The following is a 25757-nucleotide window of genomic DNA, read 5'->3' as shown; positions in this document are numbered from 1 at the left end:
CGTCTTGACTAGTACATTCAGGAATAGGAGTTGTCCATCATTCTCCATTTCCATCGTGAATTTTATATTCGGGTGGCGTGAATTTAGATATTCCAGAAAATCATCTAGCTTCTCCATGGCATGGGGCCAGAAGACAAAGGTACCATTTTCCTTTGTTTGCAAAATGCATTTATGTAAAGTTAAGTAGTGAGTCCCAGGTAGTGCACATAGCTAAATTAAAATGTTTAAATGTGTGTGATATCTTATGGGACTTAACTGCTAAGGCCATCTGTCCCTAAGCTTACACACTACTTAACCTAAATTATCCTAGGGACAACCACACATACCCATGCCCGAGGGAGGACTCGAACTTCCGCCGGGACCAAAGCTAAACTAGGAGCACGTACACAGATATCGTGATTTAATAATTAAACTGAATAACAGTATGCAAAATATCCGAAATAAGTTGACAAACATAAAACTGTACGATTTACACCTGCAAATAGCAACTTACCTCACCAATGCTACAGTTTTATGCCACATAATGGATAGGGCACAGCAGAACGCTAATAAAATGGCAACAGAACAACACGAAAAGAACGGAATTAGATGCCATCCGGATGAAACAGCTGCAAGAGAACACACACACACACACACACACACACACACACACACACACATAGGCAAGACTTCCAACGCACGTTTTCCTCAAAAATAATTAATCACACTAACATACAACTGCATAAGGTGAAAACATGGATGTGTGTGATGTCTTAGGTTGGTTAGGTTTAAGTGGTTCTAACTTTTAGGGGACTGATGACCTCAGATGTTAAGTCCCATAGTGTTCAGAGCCATTTGAACCATTTTTGAACCATTAAACACTTAGAAAAATTAAATTTTATTCAAAAATTCATATATTAAAAAATGAAGGCTACCCAATGCACACCCAGCCTCACACATTCTCGTAAATATGTTACTGAATCACAATGAAAGCAAATTTAATCAGAAAAAAACTGTTTGAAGATTTTTGGTGGCACGCATATTTCTTCGATACCACGAGCGTCATATACGATCACAAAAACATGCGCATAATTTAACATATAAATATATAACATACAAATTAATATTCAGTACACTGTGGAAATGGAGGCGGATGAAACAATACATTAACTTGGGCTTAGAATCACAAAATATAACAAGAGACACAGCTTCGACATATGAAGAAAGAAGCAGCTATGCACATGATAAAATACAAGATATCAAATCTTCTACATTCTCAAAAAGTTGCAAATATCCGTCATATGGTACACATGCAATGTTGAAGACCTCTTAGCAGAATTAACTGTCAAGAAAAGCTAAGCCTGATCATCGACACAGCACGAAAGAATGGCTACAACGGCAAGACAGCACACAGGCTGCTAAACAATATTAAAATCAGATACAAACCATACAGCGAAAATAAAAACAATCCACATATACTAAGACGTATCTGTAACACACAAAGCAGACTGACATCGGAGAAAATTGCACAACTTAATTACAAAATGACACACCACCACACATAATCGTCTGGAAATTGATGGTCAACTTCTGAAGCCCTGTTTATGAAGTTCTCCCAGGATGTGACGCCTCCAAGTAGTCTTACAGGGCCTCTCAAGATCAAAGAAGTCACCTATTAGGTGCTGCCTTCGTTGAAAGGATTGTTGTATTTCCGCCTCCTGCAGCATGATTTTGTAAAGGATTGAAGAATAACTGCAGAATCTCTCTGGAAGTTACTCAGTAGTTCTACGACCCAAAACAAACAGCGGCTAACCATGCACTCTAGTGCCTCTCCCATGCTGCTAGTTAGTATCCTGATACAGTGATTAGTAGGAAACATGCGATCCTTCACTGATTTCAGAAGAGGCACTAGAACAGCCTCCCTCCACGACTCGGGAAAGTCTCCAGTCACCTATATCACATTGAAGAGGGACAAGGGTATCTCCTTTGAGGGGTGGCATATCACTCTCTCACAATAACAACATAGATTAACATTCATATTTTAGGGGGGGGGCAAGCAGAGGCAATGAAGGACAGGGAATGAGATGAATTTGGGGAGCACAACTGCTTGCCCAGCGACCTGGCTACGTGAGTGATTCCGAGGCACAGTGTTCTGTGGTTCTTACCTGCAGAGTGACTTCTGGCTGAAGATCCCTCATCCTTCAGCTTAGAAGGGCAACAGGTGGCAAAATACACTCCTGGAAATTGAAATAAGAACACCGTGAATTCATTGTCCCAGGAAGGGGAAACTTTATTGATACATTCCTGGGGTCAGATACGTCACATGATCACACTGACAGAACCACAGGCACATAGACACAGGCAACAGAGCATGCACAATGTCGGCACTAGTACAGTGTATATCCACCTTTCGCAGCAATGCAGGCTGCTATTCTCCCATGGAGACGATCGTAGAGATGCTGGATGTAGTCCTGTGGAACGGCTTGCCATGCCATTTCCACCTGGTGCCTCAGTTGGACCAGCGTTCGTGCTGGACGTGCAGACCGCGTGAGACGACGCTTCATCCAGTCCCAAACATGCTCAATGGGGACAGATCTGGACATCTTGCTGGCCAGGGTAGTTGACTTACACCTTCTAGAGCACGTTGGGTGGCACGGGATACATGCGGACGTGCATTGTCCTGTTGGAACAGCAAGTTCCCTTGCCGGTCTAGGAATGGTAGAACGATGGGTTCGATGACGGTTTGGATGTACCGTGCACTATTCAGTGTCCCCTCGACGATCACCAGTGGTGTACGGCCAGTGTAGCAGATCGCTCCCCACACCACGATGCCGGGTGTTGGCCCTGTGTGCCTCGGTCGTATGCAGTCCTGATTGTGGCGCTCACCTGCACGGCGCCAAACACGCATACGACCATCATTGGCACCAAGGCAGAAGCGACTCTCATCGCTGAAGACGACACGTCTCCATTCGTCCCTCCATTCACGCCTGTCGCGACACCACTGGAGGCGGGCTGCACGATGTTGGGGCGTGAGCGGAAGACGGCCTAACGGTGTGCGGGACCGTAGCCCAGCTTCATGGAGACGGTTGCGAATGGTCCTCGCCGATACCCCAGGAGCAACAGTGTCCCTAATTTGCTGGGAAGTGGCGGTGCGGTCCCCTACGGCACTGCGTAGGATCCTACGGTCTTGGCGTGCATCCGTGCGTCGCTGCGGTCCGGTCCCAGGTCGACGGGCACGTGCACCTTCCGCCGACCACTGGCGACAACATCGATGTACTGTGGAGACCTCACGCCCCACGTGTTGAGCAATTCGGCGGTACGTCCACCCGGCCTCCCGCATGCCCACTATACGCCCTCGCTCAAAGTCCGTCAACTGCACAAACGGTTCACGTCCACGCTGTCGCGGCATGCTACCAGTGTTAAAGACTGCGATGGAGCTCCGTATGCCACGGCAAACTGGCTGACACTGACGGTGGCGGTGCACAAATGCTGCGCAGCTAGCGCCATTCGACGGCCAACACCGCGGTTCCTGGTGTGTCCGCTGTGCCGTGCGTGTGATCATTGCTTGTACAGCCCTCTCGCAGTGTCCGGAGCAAGTATGGTGGGTCTGACACACCGGTGTCAATGTGTTCTTTTTTCCATTTCCAGGAGTGTATTTTGCTGGGGTCGGGCCCCAGTCCATTGTGGAACATGGCTAGATGGCTGCAAATGGGTGGAGTAAGGAATCTGAGACTGCTGTAAACTGAGATTTTTGCAGATTGTGGGAAAGTTATCCTCCCTGCATTCTCAAGATTGAAGCTGGGACAATACATGCAGAGCTGCTGGCATATCTGTCTAGTGAAGATAGGATTGTAAACCACCACCAGGAAATTGCCAGTTTCTTTTAGTGAGCGGCAAATCATGCATTTCACGGCCACAACTGTCTCTGAAGCTTTCTCTCAGAAACTTGATACAGTCGGCCCAGAAAGTTTAGATCACTCTTTAAATGAGGGACTGTAGTCGCATCCAGGTAGCTGCTTTTTTGCCAAAACATGGCCATTCTTACCGTGAGAACGACGCTTCCCTTGTCTAAGAGCCTTTGAATCACTGATTTTGTCCTCTCAAGATCTGCGAAGTAGTTGCTCCCCAAGCGTGGGAATCCCAGTGCTGTTTACGGGTAGGTTATCACGCCAACAGAGGAATCAAGAACAGAGATTTAACGAGTAGAAGATAGTTTCACTGACCTGTGCATTTTGAGGTGCTTTCGTTTGGTCAATTCGGCTCCAGTACCGAGGCTTGGTGGGAAGTGGGATCTTTGTCTTCAGGTCCTAACACGGCTTTCCCTAGTGGGTGAGACTTGTGATCTGTGTCTCGTGGTAAACTAAGAACCTGTGGCAGTTTCCAACTGTATCGACGTGTCGACAGTGGAACTCCTTATCACATTGGATATATCATGTGCCACGAGGGTAAACTCGTTAGTCCTGAGTCGTTCACCTGACCTTTTGACAGTTCCAGCATCCACCATCGTGCTTACGAGTCAGATTGGTTTCACCAGACGAGCGAACGGGGGCACCTGACTCTGAAATGAGCCGGAATTTCAGGGCTCCGATAGGGAAGTTTCCCCAGTTCTGACGACGAGATCTCCGGATCGCGTAGTTTGCATATTTTCACGTCGATACATTGTAGCTGCCGTAGCGACCGCTCCTCGCCCACAGCGCGCCATTTGCTGCTGCCACCTGTGTCAATGTGAAAGGTTAAAGTACTGCTGCACTGATTAGCGTTATTAAAAGATATTCACAGCTAACTTTTCTCAAGTGAACCATAGTTCGCGATGCAGTTGATCATAGTTAAATCCATTTGAATGCAGTTGAGCCTCAAGGTGGATTCATATAAACCAAGTCAGGTAGGGTTGTAAAAGGGACTATTTCGGAGGAAAATTTGTCTAGCTTTCACAACAATATGCGACGTGCGACAATAAAGTAATGAGACTGAGTTTCTTCGCAAGATGTGGCAACCGTGCAGGCTTGCGTAGGAACAATATCATTGACTTTGGTCTGTAAGCTGCTTGTAATCCATGGGGCACATCGATGCAACTGGTCAGTTATGAATTGTGCTGCAATTAGTTAACACGTGTTTGTGTCTTTCGTCACGAAAATGGAACCGCATAATATTGCGCAACTGTATGCCATTTCTTTTTGCATTAAATTGGGTGAAAACGCGACGACAACTTACGGTAAGCTTCAGAAGGCTTTTGGAGAGGAGGTTAAGTCTATGGTTCTGAGAAGGATCACCCAGACCAAAAAAAGCTCGCATGCCAAAGTCAAAAGTGAAATGCATGCTGTGCGCTCTTGATTCTTTGATTCCAAGGGAATTGTTCACAAACAGTGGGTGCGTCCTGGACAAACAGTTAACCAATATTACTACAAAGAAATTTTAGAAAGACTTCGTAAAAGAGTTCTTCGTGTCCTTGCAAACATTGCTGATAATTGGATTCTACATCACGATAATGCGCCATGACATACAGCTCTGTAGTATGGCAATTTTTAACCTCAAAACAAATTTCAGTACTACCACATCCGCCTTATTCACCAGATATCGCTCGGTGCGACTTTTTTATATTTCCAAGAGTCAAAATGGCGGTCAAGGGACACCATATTCAAACAACACAAGATGTCCAAATAGCTGTGACAAGGGTCTTGGAGAATATTACAAAAGGTGAGTACAGAAATGTTACCATCAATGGCAAAACGCTGGAAAAAGTGTGTGCAATCAGAAGGGAGCTACTTTGAAGGAGACAACACTAAACTTGACCAAAACGCTAAGCAACATTTTTTTTTTCACATCAGTCTCATTACTTTATTGTCGTACCTCTTATGGTTTGCCTATCAAACGCCATTTCTTAACTCATTTTTGTTTGTCATTTTCTTTGTAAGATTTATCAGCTGTTTCTCCAGAAAATTGTAGTTACTAAAGGTTAAATAAAACGTATCATTTTGTAAACTGAAAGATGTCACTTTTTTCGTTCATACTCCCTCTACTACTCACATGTTTATATTTTATTGTCCTGTCTCTTTTCCTCTTTGTCTTGCTGTTTCTCAGTTTCCTTAATTTCATTAATGAGGCTCTCCTGTCTTTGGTCTCCTTCCTGCCGTGTCTTTTCCTCCCAGTCCTTATTCTGTATTTCCTTCTAGTGCAGTCTCTTCTCTGCTTCTTGAATTAATTGAACGATCAATTCTAAAAGCATGCTTCCAGTAACATACCCTCAACTCAACTGCTGTATGACGCCTAGCCCGTGAAATCGGAATGTAACTTTCCTTGACTGTGCCTCTTTCTGCATTTACAGAACCTACATGATGACCTGCCGCCTCAGCCAACAAGTCAAAATTTGCTATTATTATTACTTAATGAGTTTATTAATTTGACATCTGGAAGAGATTTATGCATAGGGCAAAAAAAGTGCCATGACTATATTCTGTAGTTCATTCAGAACTATCATTTGAGTAGGAAATGCTTTAATGGTACTGTCAAGATAATACTATTCTTTATTTAAGATAATAACATTTAGCGAGAGATGACTTGCAGTTGACAACCCAGCCAGGATCATGGAACTTTTATGAGATAGTTAGTGCGTTAGCTTGTGGAAAAGGAGCTTTTTTTTCTTTCCAAAGTGAGACTATGGTGCTCTAAGAACATTTAGTCGCCGGTTGGCGGTATGCATTGTATCTCAGCAGTCTGCAGTATGTTGTAGCCATTTCATTTAACAGTATGTACTGATTGTGCGTATTTTTTGTTTTCCCACTGTGTCTTGTCAGCGACTTTTGCGTCACTTGTTGTCTGATGTTACGTCTCCAATCAGGGCACTAATGTCAAATGCAGAGTACTCCGATAATGAGGGTTCCGTTCACACAGGAAATGAAAGTGGAAACGATGTCGAGGTGGTATGTCATGTAGGTTCTTAAATACGGAAAGAGGTACTGTCAGGGAAAGTAACATTTAGATTTTTCGGTCAAGGCGTCATAGTGAGGTTGAGTCACGTGCGTCTAGTTCACTGTATGTTACAGGATATATGCGATTAGAACTGATCGCTCAATTAATCCAAGAGCCAGAGAAGAGACTGCTCTAGGAGGAAAAACAGTGTAGGGAAGGAAAAGACACGGCAGGAGGAAGACCAAAGACAGGAGAGCCTCATTAATTATATTAAGGAAATTGAGAAGCGACAAGACAAGAAGGAAAAGAGGCATTAAGAAGTAATGGAAGAAATTAAGGAAGTTTAAAGGACGGCCGGTGAGTTTTTCGAAAGCGTAAATCAGATCAGGAATGAAACTAAGGGTGTAAAGCAGAGGTTATGGAAACGTCAGATGAAACGCGAGAAGCAACGATGGAATAAAAACGTGAGAGTACGAAAACCAGATTAGGAGTACGAGATGCGCAAAAGAAGCCCAAATTGTGCGAGGTCAGGAAGCGCTGTCAAAGGTCGAAGTGAGCGCAACCAAAAAGACTGTTTCTGCTCTTAAAAAACAGAGACAGTAATTAGCCCAAATGACAAAGGAAGAAATGTTAGAAATTGAAGCGAAGCAAACGCGCCTCACTACGCAACAGAATGAGATGGCTGATGAGATGAGACTAATGTACGAATGGGTCGCTAGAACAGAAATACAGTCAGATGCAAAAATACGACTTCTTTCGTCACCAGGAATGCCAAAGACAAAATTTTGCAACTGAAACTGTGTCCACATTGGTGGCACAGGCCGATGATCGGCAGGAACGCCCTCTTAACGATGTATGGCGTTCGACGGAAACATCGAGTATAGATTTAAGTGTCAGGAAGTCGTTTCTGAAAGTATTTGTATGGAGTGCAGCCATGCATGGAAGTGAAACATGGACGATAAATAGTTTGGACAAGAAGAGAATAGAAGCTTTCGAAATGTGGTGTTACAGAAGAACGTTGAAGATTAGATAGGTAGATCGCATAACTAATGATAAATTACTGAAAAGAATTAGGGAGGAGTTTGTGGCACAGCTTGACCAGAAGTATTGATTGGTGGGTAGAATATGTTCTGAGGCATCGAAGGATCACCAATTTAGTATTGGAGGGCAGCATGGAGGGTAAAAATCGTAGAGGGAGACCAAGAGATGAATACATTAAGCAGATTCAGAAGGACGTAGGTTGCAGTAAGTACTGGGAGATGAAGAAGCTTGCACAGGATAGAGTAGCATGGAGGGTTGCAGCAAACCAGTCTCTGGACTGAAGACCGTAACAACAACAACCAGCATGAAAGTGACATTTCATTTTATCTCAAGTCACGGACTGTTCATCATATGGGACACTAACTGAGTCATGACCACTAGAGTATAAATCGGAATTAGTTTGCGGATACCTGGGAGGTTCAAGAACACAGCGAACTGTCACAGCTACGGCAAATTCCGAGAGACTTTCCTAAAGACCTACTGATCACAGGACACGTAATAGTGGATTGAACAGGAGAATATGTTAGGGAAGGATTATGAAGCATCGGTGTACAGCAGTCCGGTAAAGTTTTTCGAGATGCTTTTAAACAAGAACCGTTTCCTGGATCAACCGTATAGCGATAAGGAGGAAACTCGACATTGCTACATGAAATTGCCATTGTGGTACCGGTGACTGCTCATTGGCTAAAGCAATTAAAAAATTCTCTACGAGAGTTCGATTTTGTCGAGGAAGCGCGAAACGTAAGTGACCGAAGCAAACATAATGAACGACATTCACAGAGTCCATCTGGTGGAAATAATAACTCGTCAAATACAAGCAGCAAGAGGGCAACAAGAAACCACTATCGATGGCAAAGAATAATGAGCCTCAGTGGAATGACAGAAGTAGATGGGGGACGTATAGTGGTAACTTTCAAGAAAAAAGAAATAATAACAGGAAGGAAACGCAAAATTCTCAGCAGTTTATGCAGCTGGTCTGGAGATCCAGGTAAACAAGGAATAATGAAGGAATTGGTAGCCGAAGTCGACAACAAGATCACCAGAGTGACATAGTGGAGATCAGGGACCCAAACAAAAACCGCAGCAGAAGTCCGTGTAGGATTTGACAGTCGGCCAATGTGGCCTCAGCCCAAAATCAAGTCACATATATTATCGGTAGGGCAAAACTGGTTTGCACCCGAGGTCTAGAGTTAGCGTCTTTGATTAGTAATCCTAGGTCCCGGGCTTGAATCCCGTCACTGCATCAATTTACTTTAATAATAAGCATTCGCGTCCGAAGACTTCCGGCATAAGAAGTAATGCTCATTCTGCCAGCGGGAGAAGCTAATTTATAGCCATCTGTAGGCTCTCACTGTGAGCTTAGAACTGAAAAGAGCGACATGAAGTAATCGATGGGCGTACTAGACACACTGCCTAACGCATCTGTACAAAGATTCATCACATTTTCATCATTATTCGCGACCGATCTTCCCTTACTTTCGGAATAACCCTCGTAATATGGTGCAAGATGTTCGAAATTTTGAAAAAAGTAGGGGTAAGCTACAGGGAGACACAGGTAATACACAAAATCTATAAGAGCCAAGAGGGAATAATGAGAGTGGACGATCAAGAACGAAGTGCTCGAATTAAAATGTTTGTACGTCATGGATGTAGACTTTCGAATCTGTACACCTAAGAAACAAGGATAGGAATAACAGAAAAGGTTTAAGAGTCGAATTAAAATCCATGGTGAAAGGATATCAATGGGGCGATTCGCTGATGATATTGTTACTCTGTGTGAAAGTGGAGAAGAATGATATGTTGAATAAAATCTACAATATAATGAATACAGATTATGGATTGAGAGTAAATCGAAGAAAGACGAAAGTAATAATAAGTAGCAGAAACGAGAACAGCAAGAAACTTAACATAAAGATTGATGGTCACGAAGTAGGATATGTTAAGGAGTTCTGCTACCTAGGCAGTATTAATGACGCATGACCTGTGGAAAAACCGAAACAGAAGAGAATCGAAGCATTTGAGTTGTAGTGCTGCAGGCAAACGTTGTAAAATAGGTACACTGATAAGGCAAGGAATTGGTAGGTTTTGGGCAGAATCCGACAGGGAAGGAATATGTGGGAAACATTGATAAGGAGAAGGGACAGCCTGCCGGAGTAGCCGAGCGGTTCTAGGCGCTTCAGTCTGGAACCGCTACCGTCGCATGTTCGAATTCTGCCTCGGGCATGCATGTGTGAGATGTCCTTAGGTTAGCTAGGTTTAAGTAGTTCTAAGTTCTAGGGGACTGATGACCTCAGATGTTAAGTCCCATAGTGCTCAGAGCCATTTGAACCATTTGAGAAGAGACAGGATGATAGGATATCTGTTGAGACACAAGGGAATGACTTTCATGGTATCACACGGAGCTGTGGAGAGCAAAAACTGTAGAGGAAGATAGAGATTGGAATACATTCAGCAAAAAAATGAGGGACGTACGTTGCAAGTGCTGCTCTTAGATGAAGAGACTGGCACAGGAGGGAAATTAGTGGCGTGCCGCATCAAACCAGTCAGAAGGCTGATGATCCAGGAAAAAAGGATGGTGAACATTTAGTAGCGCATGAGGACACAGAATTTTTAGAAAAAGAGATGACTAGGAGACAGAATTTACACCCATACACTCATGTAACTGTAGGTCAGGTTGGTCTGATGGGCATTATTGCCAATGAGAGGCATAGTACGGCCACACCGAGAGTGCATATTATAGATGTATTGAAAACCACCCATGGTCTGTGGTCAGAAATGGGGAAGCATACTCAGGTGCAATTTCAAACGAGGCTGGTGCGTAATTGCCAAGGGCATTTGCTTAAGATGAATATCCTTGTCATACCCGCACTGTCTCTCGAAATAATGTTTAGACTGGACTTCTTAAAGGCCGTTCTCGATGAAGGACGAGATGAACTTAACCTGCAGAAAGAGAACATGGTCGGACTATCATCTGCAGATCACGCAATACGAGCAGAGGTCATGGTAGAGTGTTTAAACCTGAGGTACACTACCAATGGGGAAGGAGATGTGGGGCCTCTGCATCGTTAAGGAAGTAGATTGTCAGCGCAAATTCAGCAAGAGAAGGACGATCCAATAGATAGCATTCTGAGCAACCTAGACAATACCGTGTTAAGGGAGAATGAAGACATATTTTTTCCAATGACAGTTGCTATTAGAAATTTCGAATCTGTGTTCCGGGTATGGAAACATAAATACTTTTTTGGATCTCCATACTCAAAACCACTGGCCTACCTGCAGCTGTCTACTTCGAGATTAAGAAAATGCTGGACGATGATATTATCAATCCAGTTGAAATGAAACGTCCCCTTGAAAAAATTATTGAATTACTGTGCTGATAAACCTCTTACGTTATTTGCTTTTCAAACAGCTGAGCAAAACTGAACGTTCTCAGACATTACTCTCTTTACTTATTCTGATCAACACTAAACTGACACACAATATTTTTAGCGCAACGCAATCTGATTTTTATAATCCTTACAAAACAAGGGTCCTGACTAAATTAACCTATACGTTTCACAATCCACTTGCCTCACAAAAATCTTTGTTACTCGAACTACTGCAATACAGCGAGCGCCACTACTGCCAGCTAAATAAAAGATTCAAACTACTGAAGGCACTAACTACTGATAGGCATAGTTAGCAAAAGAAAGATTTTGATGGAGAACAAACAATGTATTTACCTTAATAGTGTTCAAAAGTCATAATATATATATATCAGTCCACGATATCCAATATTACAAATTTACTGTCTCCGATGGACACACGTCCAGATCGTCCTCTCTCAAGATTCCGCCGTCTCTCTCCCCACATCCACCACTGCTGGCGGCTCACCTCCAACTGCGCAACGCTACGCGCTATTAACAGCCAACTGTTACTAAGGACAACAATGCAGATCAGACACAGACTGCACGCAGCACAGCCAGTGATTTTCATACAGAGCGCTACGTGGCAGTGGCGTTACCAATATAAGAACCCAAACAGCCTACTTACATAGCCCCCATGCTCCCTACAAAAAATTTTACAAATTGTTTTGGGCAGTGGCCAATACAGATTTGAAGAAAAATTTTCACAATTACAATAACAAAGAAATCAAATGAACACACTTATTGATACAACGTTGGTCAAAAGCTTAAATTTTCTCACAGTCCATTAAGACAGTCCTGATCATCCATCATAGTAAAATTGCAGTTTTTTTCCTCAAAGTCTGAGCAATAAAAGAAAATGCACACGGAAGTAGTGGATTTCCATGCAGTCTTGAAGAAGTAGTGTTGTCCTTCCAACGGAAAGACAGTGCTGACTCTTGACATGCAGACAGGTAATGGGCCACAACAGAGCAAACCCACCGCAGAGTCAGTCGAAGTTTTGAAGAATATTGGTAGGTAGGTCATCACAGAGCAGACCCACTGTAGTCCTGGTATGGTATTGGCGGGCCACCAGAGGTGCAGACCCACTGCAGTCCTTGTAGAATTAATGGTATTGGTGGGCCATCAAACGTGCAGACCCACTGCAGTCCTTGTAGAGACGGCCAGCAGCCATCTGTTGCGACTGTGCAGGTGCACAATCACCATCGAAGAGTCTTGCGGAGAATATAGCAAGTCCATAAACCACCACTTGTGCACTCACAAAGTTTTTGGAATTGTCCTTAGAACCAGCAATGCTGTTAATCAGTCCCTTTCTGAATTATTAACACACGTGCAAACACTAACAGTCCTCTTTTTTTTCACATATTGTGCATATACTATGACCAACAGAAATGTGTGCAGTGAAATGTATGCTTACAAGTTCCTTAATTTGATGAACTGGTGTCCATTGATAACATGAGAATACAATTACAGAGATACAGAAAACATCGCGAAAACATAATAAAACAGATAACATTTGTATTAATACAGGCATTACAAAAGAATAGAAATAGACATATACATCAGCGTTACAGGAATTATGACATAAGTAAATATATAAAATAATGAGAATAGTTTTCGAAACATTAATTTCACACATGAGCATTAAAACAGAACAGAATGAATAATATCTAAACATCTTTACAAAAAAAATAACACATTATTTGAAAAATTCTACAACATAAATCTTATTAGCTAAACACATAAAGACAGGAAAAAGACAAATACACAAGGGTACATAAACATATAGCGGACTAATACAAAAGGAAAGACAGGGTTCGTTTTCAGTGTAACATTTGTTACTGCTGTCCAACCCAAAACTTCACTCCATAGATCTTTCGTCTTATTTCAACATTTGTTTCCACCAAAAAAATCCTATCCAAGCATTATTTCTGTATTTATATGTTCACATATTTCTTACCTCATTATTTATTTTCCATTATCTTACCTCATCGTTTATTTCCAAGAATATCCTACCTAAACCTGTTGTCCCTAAACCCTGCTTTTTTTTCATATCCTCCTTCAAAATACTTTTTTGGCCAAACCATTTTCTTATAGCTTCTCAATGCATTTCTTTCAATTCATCACAACTCGTTCTCTTATACAGCCAACCCCATCTTAAGCTAACTTAAATCTACTGAGCTCAGATGCTAAACTAAGGGACGACGCAATGCAGTAGCACAAAACAATTAACACAAACAGCAATGACAAAAAAAATGGAAATTGGCAAAGCAAGCAGCAAAAAAATCTAAATTAGCAAAGCAATTGCAATATTACAACTAATACAAGGCAATTTGCAGCAAAAAGAAAAATAAATCAGTAGTAAAAAGGCACTGTTGGTCCATACTGTCCTCTCCTCAACGTCCATTCGGCGAGGATCCCTCAGAGTTGTTGTTGGGTCACGTAGTCAATAAACAGCTCTTTTCAATCTATCCCCGGCACTTTTGTTCATGTCTGGAGAACATGCTTGCCACTCTAGTCGAGCGACGTCGTTATACTGATGGCGTCATCCACAGGATGAGCATCATGGAGCCGCGAATTGTCGTCCATGAAGACGAATGCCTCGCTAATATGCTGCCGATATGAGTGCACTATCAGTCGGAGGATTGCATTCATGTATCGTACATCCACCAGCGGCGTATGTCGGCCCCACGTAATGCAAACCCAAAACGGCAGGGAACCCCTCCTTGCAGCACTCGCTGGACAGTGTGTCTGACTGTGTTGCCTCCAAATACGTCCCCGACGATTGTCTGGTTGAACGCATATGCGACACACATCGGCGAAGAGAAGGTGATGCCCATCCTGAGCGGTCCACTCGGCATGTTCTTATGCCCATCTGTGCAGCGCTGCATGGTGTCGTGGTTACAAAGATGGACCCCGCCATGGATACCGGGAGTTAAGATGCGTATAATGTGGCCTACTGCGCACAGTTTGAGTTGTAACACGACGTCCAGTGGCTGCACGGAAAGCATTACTGAACATGGTGGTGTTGCTGTGAGAGCTCCTATGAGCCACAATCTGTAGGTAGAGTCATCCAGTGCCCTTCCATATTTACTTTCTCTATCACACGTTATTACGTCACTGTTCTCGTTCACACTCTCTCTACTACTCACTGATTTTATTTCATTGTGGTGGTACATGAGTACGCCAGCAAGTTAAAATTCAGAATTACTTAATTAGTTAATAATTGATTTGACTTCTGAGACTGATTAAATGCATAGAGCAATGAAAGTGTCGTAGGTGTATTCACTAAGTCATGTAGGAGACTCACGTGAGTAGCACGTGATTTGAAGGTACTGACAAGATAATACTCTTCTTTAAGTAAAGATAATAACACCTAGCGAGCGACGGGTTGCATCTTTGCATTCTGGCGAGGGAACTGTTACATGTTGCGCGGGATTTGATTCTTATCTGGGGCAATGCTCAAGCTCCCACATCGAAAAGCCGAATTGTAGTTCTCAGCGTTGGGAGAAGTAAAATTACAACCACCCCTAGGGGCTAATGTCCGATGGCGGCAGAAAACTGGATCTTGGGACGCGTGGCAGTGTTCGAATCGAAGTAATCTGCCATGGCGTTTGCTATGACCCCAAATGTAAATTGTTGACATCTACACTGCAGTACACTTGCTATAGATTTTCTTCCAGATTTGCCACCTATCTTTACTATGGTTTCGCATACCTTCGAAGAGACCTACTAGGGTCACGGGTGTGTGTGTTGTTCTTAGCATAAGTCTGTGTGTAAGTCTCGAGACCGATGACCTCAGCAGTTTGGTGCCTCAGGAATTCACACAACGACCAGAAGCACTTTCCAAGACCTATACTTGTTCTATCAGACTGTCTGCAATGCCTTTCCCGTCCCGATTCGAAAGACTGTCAGGTTCGTAGCAGCTGATTGACATTAAAACCGCTGGAAGGCCATGTGTCTCTCCCTGACGGCAGACTGACACCCATCGTTCCACCGCGCGACATGTCGCCTCCGAATAACGTCGTGGATGACTCAATGTAATCCACCCAGCCCTAGACACAGCATGGAATATCAAAATCAGCTAACTGGCTCTAAAGTATCCAGTTCACTCTCCTAAGCATACACCACTCGATTTATTTTCAGGAATAGCTTTACATGAGAGGTGGATCCAGACAGGGAAGCGGTCACAGCAATGCATGTCATTACCTCATCCCACGGAGCAGCATCGAGAATGCCAGGAAAACAGAATGGACGATAGTGCTTAGGTACGTGTTACCACAAGCGTCAAGTAACTCCTCCCACACATTAAAGATTTCAACAACCGACAACTGGAGCACGTTCACGGAGATACTCATAGCAAAGTGTGAGCATTAAAATCACCTACAAGTAAAACAAGTACTTATTTCCAGGTGAGTAAAGGGTAATGTTAAAAGCAGCAGAAAACGATATAGTAGGCGTCCGATTTGTTGTAAATAGAAACGCAGGGCAGAGAGTGAGGTACTGTGAACAGTACAATATGTGGACAACAAACCAACATGGACAAAGATAGTTCAGGTATACGTACCGACATCGCAAGCTGAATATGAAGAGACAGAGAAAGCATATGATGACATTGAATAGGGATTAAGTACGTAAAGAGAGATGAAAATCTAGTCGTCTTTCTTTTTTTTTTTGGTCATCAGTCTACTGACTGGTTTGATGCTGCCCGCCACGAATTCCTTTCCTGTGCTAACCTCTTCATCTCAGAGTAGCACTTGCAACCTACGTCCTCAATTATTTGCTTGACGTGTTCCAGTCTCTGTCTTCCTCTACAGTTTTTGACCTCTACAGCTCCCTCTAGTACCATGGAAGTCATTCCCTCATGTCTTAGCAGATGTCCTATCATTTTGTCCCTTCTCCTTATCAGTGTTTTCCACATATTCCTTTCCTCTCCGATTCTGCATAGAACCTCCTCATTCCTTACCTTATCAGTCCACCTAAATTTCAACATTCGTCTATAGCACCACATCTCAAATGCTTCGATTCTCTTCTGTTCCGGTTTTCCCACACTCCATGTTTCACTACCATACAATGCTGTACCCCAGACGTACATCCTCAGAAATTTCTTCCTCAAATTAAGCCCTGTATTTGATATTAGTAGACTTCTATTGGCCAGAAATGCCTTCTTTGCCATAGCGAGTCTTCTTTTGATGTCCTCCTTGCTCCGTCCGTCATTGGTTATTTTACTGCCTAGGTAGCAGAATTCCTTAACTTCATTGACTTCGTGACCATCAATCCTAATGTTAAGTTTCTCGCTGTTCTCATTTCTACTACTTCTCATTACCTTCGTCTTTCTCCGATTTACTCTCAGATCATACTGTGTACTCATTAGACTGTTCATTCCGTTCAGCAGATCATTTAATTCTTCTTCAGCAATGTCATCAGCGAATCGTATGATTGATATCCTTTCACCTTGTATTTTAATTCCACTCCTGAACCTTTCTTTTATTTCCATCATTGCTTCCTCGATGTACAGATTGCAGAGTAGGGGCGAAAGGCTACAGCCTTGTCTTACACCCTTCTTAATACGAGCACTTCGTTCTTCATCGTCCACTCTTATTATTCCCTCTTGGTTGTTGTACATATTGCATATGACCCGTCTCTCCCTATAGCTTACCCCTACTTTTTTCAGAATCTCGAACAGCTTGCACCATTTTATATTGTCGAACGCTTTTTCCAGGTCGACAAATCCTATGAAAGTGTCTTGATTTTTCTTTAGCCTTGCTTCCATTATTAGCCGTATTATCAGATTTGCCTCTCTCGTCCCTTTACTTTTCCTAAAGCCAAACTGATCGTCACCTAGCGCATTCTCAATTTTCTTTTCCATTCTTCTGTATATTATTCTTGTAAGCAGCTTCGATGCATGAGCTGTTAAGCTGATTGTGCGATAATTCTCGCACTTGTCAGCTCTTGCCGTCTTCGGAATTGTGTGGATGATACTTTTCCGAAAGTCAGATGGTATATCGCCAGACTCATATATTCTACACACCAACGTGAATAGTCGTTTTGTTGCCACTTCCCCCAATGATTTTAGAAATTGTGATGGAATGTTATCTATCCTTTCTGCCTTATTTGACCGTAAGTCCTCCAAAGCTCTTTTAAATTCCGATTCTAATACTGGATCCCCTATCTCTTCTAAATCGACTCCTGTTTCTTCTTTTATCACATCAGACAAATCTTCACCCTCATAGAGGCTTTCAATGTATTCTTTCCACCTATCTGCTCTCTCCTCTGCATTTAACAGTGCACTCTTAATGTTGCTACTGTTGCTTTTAATGTCACGAAAGGTTGTTTTGACTTTCCTGTATGCTGAGTCTGTCCTTCCGTCAATCATATCTCTCTCGTTGTCTTCACATTTCTCCTGCAGCCATTTCGTCTTAGCTTCCCTGCACTTCCTATTTATTTCATTCCTCAGCGACTTGTATTTCTGTATTCCCGATTTTCCCGGAACATGTTTGTACTTCCTCCTTTCATCAATCGACTGAAGTATTTCTTCTGTTTCCCATGGTTTCTTCGCAGCTACCTTCTTTGTACCTATGTTTTCCTTCCCAACTTCTGTGGTGGCCCTTTTTAGAGATGTCAGTTCCTCTTCAACTGTACTGTACTGCTCTATTCCTTATTGCTGTATCTATAGCGTTAGAGAACTTCAAACGTATCTCGACATTCTTTAGTACTTCCGTATCCAACTTCTTTGCGTATTGATTCTTCCTGACTAATGTCTTGAACTTCAGCCTACTCTTCATCACTACTATATTGTGACCTGAGTCTGTATCTGCTCCTGGGTACGCCTTACAATCCAGTATCTAATTTCGGAATCTCTGTCTGACCATGATGTAATCTAATTGAAATCTTCCCGTATCTCCCGGCCTTTTCCAAGTATACCTCCTCCTCTTGTGTTCTTGAACAGAGTATTCGCTATTACTAGCTGAAACTTGTTACAGAACTCAAGTAGTCTTTCTCCTCTTTCATTCCTTGTGCCAAGCCCATATTCTCCTGTAACCTTTTCTTCCACTCCTGCCCCTACAACTGCATTCCAGTCACCCATGACTATTAGATTTTCGTCCCCCTTTACATACTGCATTACCCTTTCAGTATCCTCATACACTTTATCTATCTGTTCATCTTCATCTTGCGACGTCGGCATGTATACTTGAACTATCGTCGTCGGTGTCGGTCTGCTGTCGATTCTGATTAGAACAACCCGGTCACTGAACTGTTCACAGTAACACACCCTCTGCATTACCTCCCTATTCATAACGAATCCTACACCTGTTATACCATTTTCTGCTGCTGTTGATATTACCCGATACTCATCTGACCAGAAATCCTTGTCTCCCTTCCACTTCACTTCACTGACCCCTACTATATCTAGATTGAGCCTTTGCATTTCCCTTTTCAGATTTTCTAGTTTCCCTACCACGTTCAAGTTTCTGACATTCCACGCGCCAACTCGTAGAACGTTATCCTTTCGTTGATTATTCAATCCTTTTCTCATGGCAACCTCCCCCTTGCCAGTCCCCTCCCGGAGATCCGAATGGGGGACTATTCCGGAATCTTTTGCCAGTGGAGAGATCATGATGACACTTCTTCAATTACAGGCCACATGTTCTGTGGATACACGTTACGCGTCTTTAATGCAGTGGTTTCCATTGCCTTCTGCATCCTCATGTCGTTGATCATTGCTGATTCTTCCGCCTTTAGGGGCAATTCCCCCCCCCCTCCCCCCCTAGGACAAGAGAGTGCCCTGAACCTCTATCCGCTCCTCTGCACTCTTTGACAAGGCCGTTGGCAGAATGAGGCTGACTTCTTATGCTGGAAGTCTTCGGCCGCCAATGCTTGTCATAGAGGGCTAGAATACGATTGTAGGGAATGAAGTAGAGGAAAGGGTTACTGGAGAATATGACCTTGGTACCAGGAATGAGGGAGGAGAAAGACCTACTGAATTCCGCAAAACATTTCACCCAGTAACAGCTAATACTTTGTACATGGGTCACCAGAGGAGGAAGTATAGTTTGAAAAAGTCGGGAAGTAGGGGAAGATTTCACTTACATTACAATATGGTCATGTAGAGATTCCGAAATCAGTTTGTGGATAGTAAAGGGTACCGAGGAGCAAATGTTGACTCATATCACAATTTAATGCTGATGAGGCGTAAGCTGAAGTTTAAGAGACTAGTCAGCAAGAAGTAATACGAAAAGAAGTGGAATACAGAAGTACTAAGGCTATAGATACCACGATAAAGAACAGCTTACTAGGCAGTACAGTTGAAGAGGAATGGACATCTATAGAACGGACAGTGATAGAAATTGTAAAGAAAAATATAGGTACGAAAAAGGTAAGTGCGAAGAAACTTTGGATAACAGAAGAAATACTTCAGTGTGATCGACGAAAGATGGGAGAACAAAATCGTCATGGGAAATACAGAAATGCGTGTCACTTATGAGTGAAATAAAAGGAAGTTCAGGGAATTAGGGAAGACATGGAGGGAAGTGAAGAATTCTAAATGTAAATCATTATCTGAAGGACGAACTCATACAAGAACTTTGCGTGAAATTAAATGCAAAAGTGGTAACATCAGCATCCCAATGGAGATTGCCGCGAGGAGTGGCCGCGCAGTTTGAGGCATCATGTCACGGATTGCGCAACCTCTCCCGCCGGAGATTCGAGTCATCCCAGGGTCACGGGTGTGTGTGTTGTTCTTATCATAAGTTAGTTTGTGTGTAAGTCGAGGGAACGATGACCTCAGCTGTTTGGTCCCTTGCGAATTCAAACGAACACGTCCAATTCAGATTACATAGTTAAATGCAGTGGATAAAGGGGAGGGGTGGAAAGAGTACACTGAAGGGCTCTATAGCGGAGAACACTTAGCTGATGTGACAGAAGGAGAAACAGCAGTCCATATAGAAGAGAGAAGGTCTCTAGTATTAGAATGATAATGTAAAAGAGGACGTAAGATAAAATAAGGCTGAAGAGATACGTAATATTCTATCGGAAGTTCTAAAATCAGACGTGGAAGTGGAACAGCGTGAACTTTAGGACTGATGGTCACGAATTAAATGAAATTAGGGTTTCCTTCTATTACGGCAGCAAAATAACCCACGCCGGATGGAGAGAGAAGGACATCAAAAGCAGAATAGCACTGGCAGAAAGGGCATTCCTGTCCAAGAGAAGTCTACTAGTGTCAACCATAGGCCTTAATTTGCGGAAGAGATTTCTGAGAACGTACGTTTCATGCACAGCACTGTATGATAGTGAAACATGGACTGTGGAAAACCAGAAGAGAGGAGAATGGAACGTATTGCTAGAGGGGGACGTTGAAAATTAGGTGGTCTGACAAGAGTAAGGAATGAGGAGGTTCTGCATAAACTCGGAGAGGAAAGGAATACGTAACACTGAGAAGAAACAGGGACAGGATGATAGGATATCTGTTAAGACATTAGCGAATAACTTCCACGATAGGAAAGAGAGCTGTAGAAAATAAAACTGTAGAGGAAGACAGTGATTGGGATACACCCAGCAAATATTCGATAACGTAGTTTGCAAGATCTTTTCTGAGATGAAGAGGTTGCGCAGGAGAAGAATTCGTGACGGGCCGCACGAAATAATAAAGATTACTGGTGACTCAAAAAATAAAAGAAACAACAAAAAAGTACAAATTGTGAAGTGAGTTGTGAAATCAGGTCACCGACAGCCACTCTATCCAGTCATTCAGTGGGCGACAGATACACACTACAGATGGTAGCATCAAAGGAATATGCACCGCGACAGCTGTTGCCTGGGTAGCTATTCTGAGGGAGACAGAAGTGAAATTCTAAGTATAATTCACACTGATAACGACACCACCTTTAGCCCTATTTCCATTATCCAATGAGGGCTGTGTCCCCTGACCACAGCGGTATCACTATGCTGAAAAAGCGTTTCCTTTACACACAGCATGGGGATCCCTCTATAATTTCAGCTCCTCCACACGTGGTTTGTATCCATTCATGTTCCATTGAAACACGCCATTTGTCTGGAACGTTCATGTTTGCGCGTTGCCCTCTGCGTGTAGGAGAATCCACTTCAGAAGGTAGAGAACTAAGTGGAATAAAGGGTTCATCGAAGCACAGTTCAATGAGAATGGCCGAGTCGTCATCCTCTAATTTTTCCTTACTCTGACGAACCACCAGTTTCAATTATCCTTCATGACAGTGTCCTTAACGATAGTCGTCTCCACTAGATACTACTAAAACGAGGTAATCTGCGTTAACCCAGCGTGCAGCACTTGCCCTGTCAAAGTAGCACCAACAGGGCCGGGTGCCGTGATTACTGTTGGAGTTTGCCTGGAGACAGCAAAAATTCCATCTGAACCGTGGCTGCTACAGGTGCATTTGCAAGAGCATTTCTAGGTATCAGGCTCCATAGATAATGGCTAGGTGGAAACACTCACAGTCGCAGGTTTCTTCATGAGTACAGCTGCAAATGAAGTGGAAAAGTTGGGGGGTCGAATGGATCTGTACACATTTTTTGCTTCAGGATAAGATGCGTGCTTAGTCACTTTTAAAGCGTGGATTTTATTTCCTTCGTTTAGTACCATATATTCTCTGCTCCAAGCTGGGTGTCTATCTGAATCTGAACAACGCAAAGGTCAGTGGAGATACACGTAATCCACTAGGGAAGTGCTGCCAACAGGTGGTCAGCGGACCCCCAGAGGTCCGCAAGCTATGCCAGAGGGGTCCGCAAGGTGCTATTAAAATAAAAAATATATCAAATATATTTCGTACGATAACAGATTTTTTTGTTTTGGCCGCTTTCTGCATGAGCAGAGCTTTAGCGAACGCTAACTTCTCCACTTCTGCGTCTAGCGTCTTCCTAGAGCCAACTGACAGTAGCACACTCTAGCGCAAAACTAGAACTTGATAGAGGCAAATAGTTGATAACAATGATGGCTAAATTGAAAAAGTTTGAAGCTCAATAGTTTTTCATTAATGAAACTGTCAATGTTTTTTTCAAAGTACCAAAAATAGACTCCTAATCTGGCTTTTTAGGCACTTGATACTGTGATATGACAAGGTACCAATCATGCCCGATGGAGGGGGTCCTCGAGAAAATTTTGTTGGGAAACCCTGCACTGGGGTGTGCAGCCACACCACACCACACGTAGCTCGTCCATTAGACCTAGAGTGGTGTGCCCGAATTCCTATCGGTTGAAGCCCCTCATAGAGCAGGGGAAGTGTGATCTAACTTTTAGTCTTAAAAATCCAGCTTCAACATGATCTTCCAGATCTGGCGAATCAAACGTCGATATCAACGAATGTGATATTTCCAGTTTTTTAACTACATGACGCATTACATGTTTCATCTCAATGAGCTCTTCATCAGGCCATTCCACCTTTAAGTCTGAAGTGTCTGTATGCATGATATCACTAGTCACATAAACATTTGGACTTCAAAAGGTTGTTAACTTGCTGTGACATTACTTTTTCGGCCAACAATGTGCCATTACTCAACATTTTAACAGATCTATGGGTTCTAGCCAAAACCATCAAAACAGTTTTGGATAAAAAGAGCGACAGCTACTCAAATGCATAATTATCCGTCCTTCTCACAAGAAACATTTTGAAACGCCCGGTGCGGCCTGTTAGAATACAACTCCTAAACTTTAGAGGAAGATTGCTCAGGTGGACTATCCTCCCATGTTCTTTTCTAAAGATTAAATTCATTACTACCCAACGGCCCACCTCAACCGTTGGGAGTAAGTGAGTGAGAAGTCGTGGATACCATAGTGACCCAACGAGCAGTAGTCGGCTCAGCAGTAGTCGGCCTCGATTGCCTGAGTAAGTCTTATACAACTGCGGTGGGGCAAATTCCCAAGATGGTGCCCACTACCTTCACGTTAACAGCTCAACAGCCATGCATCTCATCGACATGGAGCACATCTCAAGACTGAGTGGTTCTTGGGGGTTCCTCAAAGACGTCTTTACCATCCTCGAATCCAGGCAGTCAAGACAAGATCCCTGTTCCCTGTGACACACAACGTTCCACCGCTGATCCGCACTGTGGGCACTGAAGCCTGCCCAGATGACTGGGGGTACTTACCATTCAAAAGCTCAGGATCATTAGCGTCACGATGCCCGTACCCGGGAAATGAATGCTGAGCCTCTGAGGGTGATTCTGATCACCCAAGGTAAGAACCATGCACCATGTGCAAACACATGGTACAAACGAAATAGACCAATAAAATGTTTTCTCTATCATTAATGTGATTTACATTTTAGCCACTTCAAAGTGTCTACCCTTTGCCCATATAACACTTTGCACTCTGGAAATAAATTTTTTAGTGCTTTTGCTGATATAGTTCCATAAGTCTTCAACATCAGATGACCTCAATTTTCTGACCTTACTTTAAGTTCATCCCGTAAGAGTTCAGTAGGATTTAAGTTTCGTGACTGACTTTGTCAAGTTACATTCTTCAATTCCCCAAATTTCTCTTTCCTAGTAACACACCATCTTCACAATATAGAAACTTGTTTTGGATCATTGTCCTGCTGCGGTAAATCCTATGACCAATAAGTTTCTTCACAGATGGAACTGCACTATTGTTCATTATCCTATGATATCATTCATTAATTTTTTATCAATACTCACTATGTCTATGACTCAAAACTTCCCGAAACCACGCTCGACCCTAAATTGTGCTTCACCGCTGGCGCCACGTATGTTCTTCTTGGAGTCTAGGAACAAACATTCAAAGATGGCTTAGAATTTCTTCACACATAGATTTGTTCGTGAATATTACTTTGGACCATTGCTGCACCCTGTCCTATTTTTATGTTGCTGTAATTATTGCAATCTTTTCACGTTATTTTGTTTGTGTCATAAAGGCTTTTTGCTGCTCTTCTCCTCTGTAAATCTTGTTCACTAAACAGTGTTTAATTGTGGAGACAGATATTGAAGCTGCTTACATACTATTTGCTCCCTCGCGAATTTCAGGTGCAGTACAAGTCCTCTAACGTTAGTTGCATACACGAATGAACTAATTTTCCCTACATCGTGTTACTCGGGTCTTCGAGATAGAGAAGCACTAGCATTGGCAGCAGTGTGCTTCAACCGATGCAATTTATACACTACTGCAGACAGTGCTACATTGAATTTGCTGCTGTTGTTCTACAAGGACAGTCTTCCTGATGGAGAACTACAACTACGGTGTGTTTTTCAATTCCTGTCTCCTGTCTCAGTCCCATCACGAGGTAATATCATGTGAACCAGGTCAGGTATAGAAATATACTGCTGGACAAGGCACACAGTATTCTGTAAAATAGTGCAGCGAATGCCACCCAGACAGCTGAAGGAATGTCGTCTATTCGAATGCAAGTGTTGCAGATAAACTATCAGCCCTTGGTAGTTTTTTATTGTTTTATTATCAGGACGGGGATGTTGCACCGAACCCTCACCATTTTTCACTATTAGTTCAGTCCAAACTTTTTATTAGTGACAAACTGTGGAAAAATCTCATTAAATTCTTACTTTAACGGTTAAAAAATTACTGTTGATTTGCACCCGAGAGATCTTATATTTTGTTTGTTGTTTCAGTTAATATCGTTTCGTTAAAGAGGTCGGATTTGAGTTCCTATTTTTCGTAACAACAAGTCACATTCTGTGCCCTTGATCGCTGTGCCCTGTTCTTTGTCACTCCTACCGTTAGCTCGAACTGTGGCGGCGTGCAACCTTGTCCTCGCCTTCATTAATCGACACACCGCCGCCATTAACATCTAGCAAATAATGATATCAACTTTGCCGCATTACGATTTATCCGTGTATGCCCTACTTCTATTGTTTCAAGCGTAATAAAGGCGATCGACCATTTACTGCAAAGCGACTAGTAGATATAGGGATTCGACCCTCAGCTACGTCCACTGTGGCATACAAAGCATTGTGTTAATCTTAACACCGCCTACCATTGATAACGTTTTGATATAGTGATTATATTATCCAATCCACTGTCAAAGATTCCAGATTAGGAAAGCTTAGTTTGTGACTATCCTCCGGTAAAAAGTATTGTTACTAAACACTCTCTTGTTCTGCTTGCGGTCGCCAAACACTAGTGGTGATATTTTAATTTGTTTCGATTTTGTATTAAATTCTGGATGGTTGCTGGATTGTAATTCTAGTTATTGTTAATTGTTCTTTTTAATGTAGAAGCTAGCATTCTGATTCATTCATATGCTTTAATTTTTAAGTATCACTTTATGGAAGTCAATTTTCTTTAGCAAGAATTTAGCTTTCGGTAAAACGTTGAAGTTACTACACCAAAGTCTTAACGTCAAAAAGAATTGCATCACAAAGCGTACAATGTAGTCAATGAAAACTGGCTTTCTCTCTGTGACAATAACCAAAATCACATTA

This window comes from Schistocerca piceifrons, chromosome 1, assembly GCF_021461385.2.
Source record: "Schistocerca piceifrons isolate TAMUIC-IGC-003096 chromosome 1, iqSchPice1.1, whole genome shotgun sequence".
NCBI classification, from domain to species: Eukaryota; Metazoa; Arthropoda; class Insecta; order Orthoptera; family Acrididae; genus Schistocerca; species Schistocerca piceifrons.
This window is presented reverse-complemented; position numbering follows the sequence as displayed.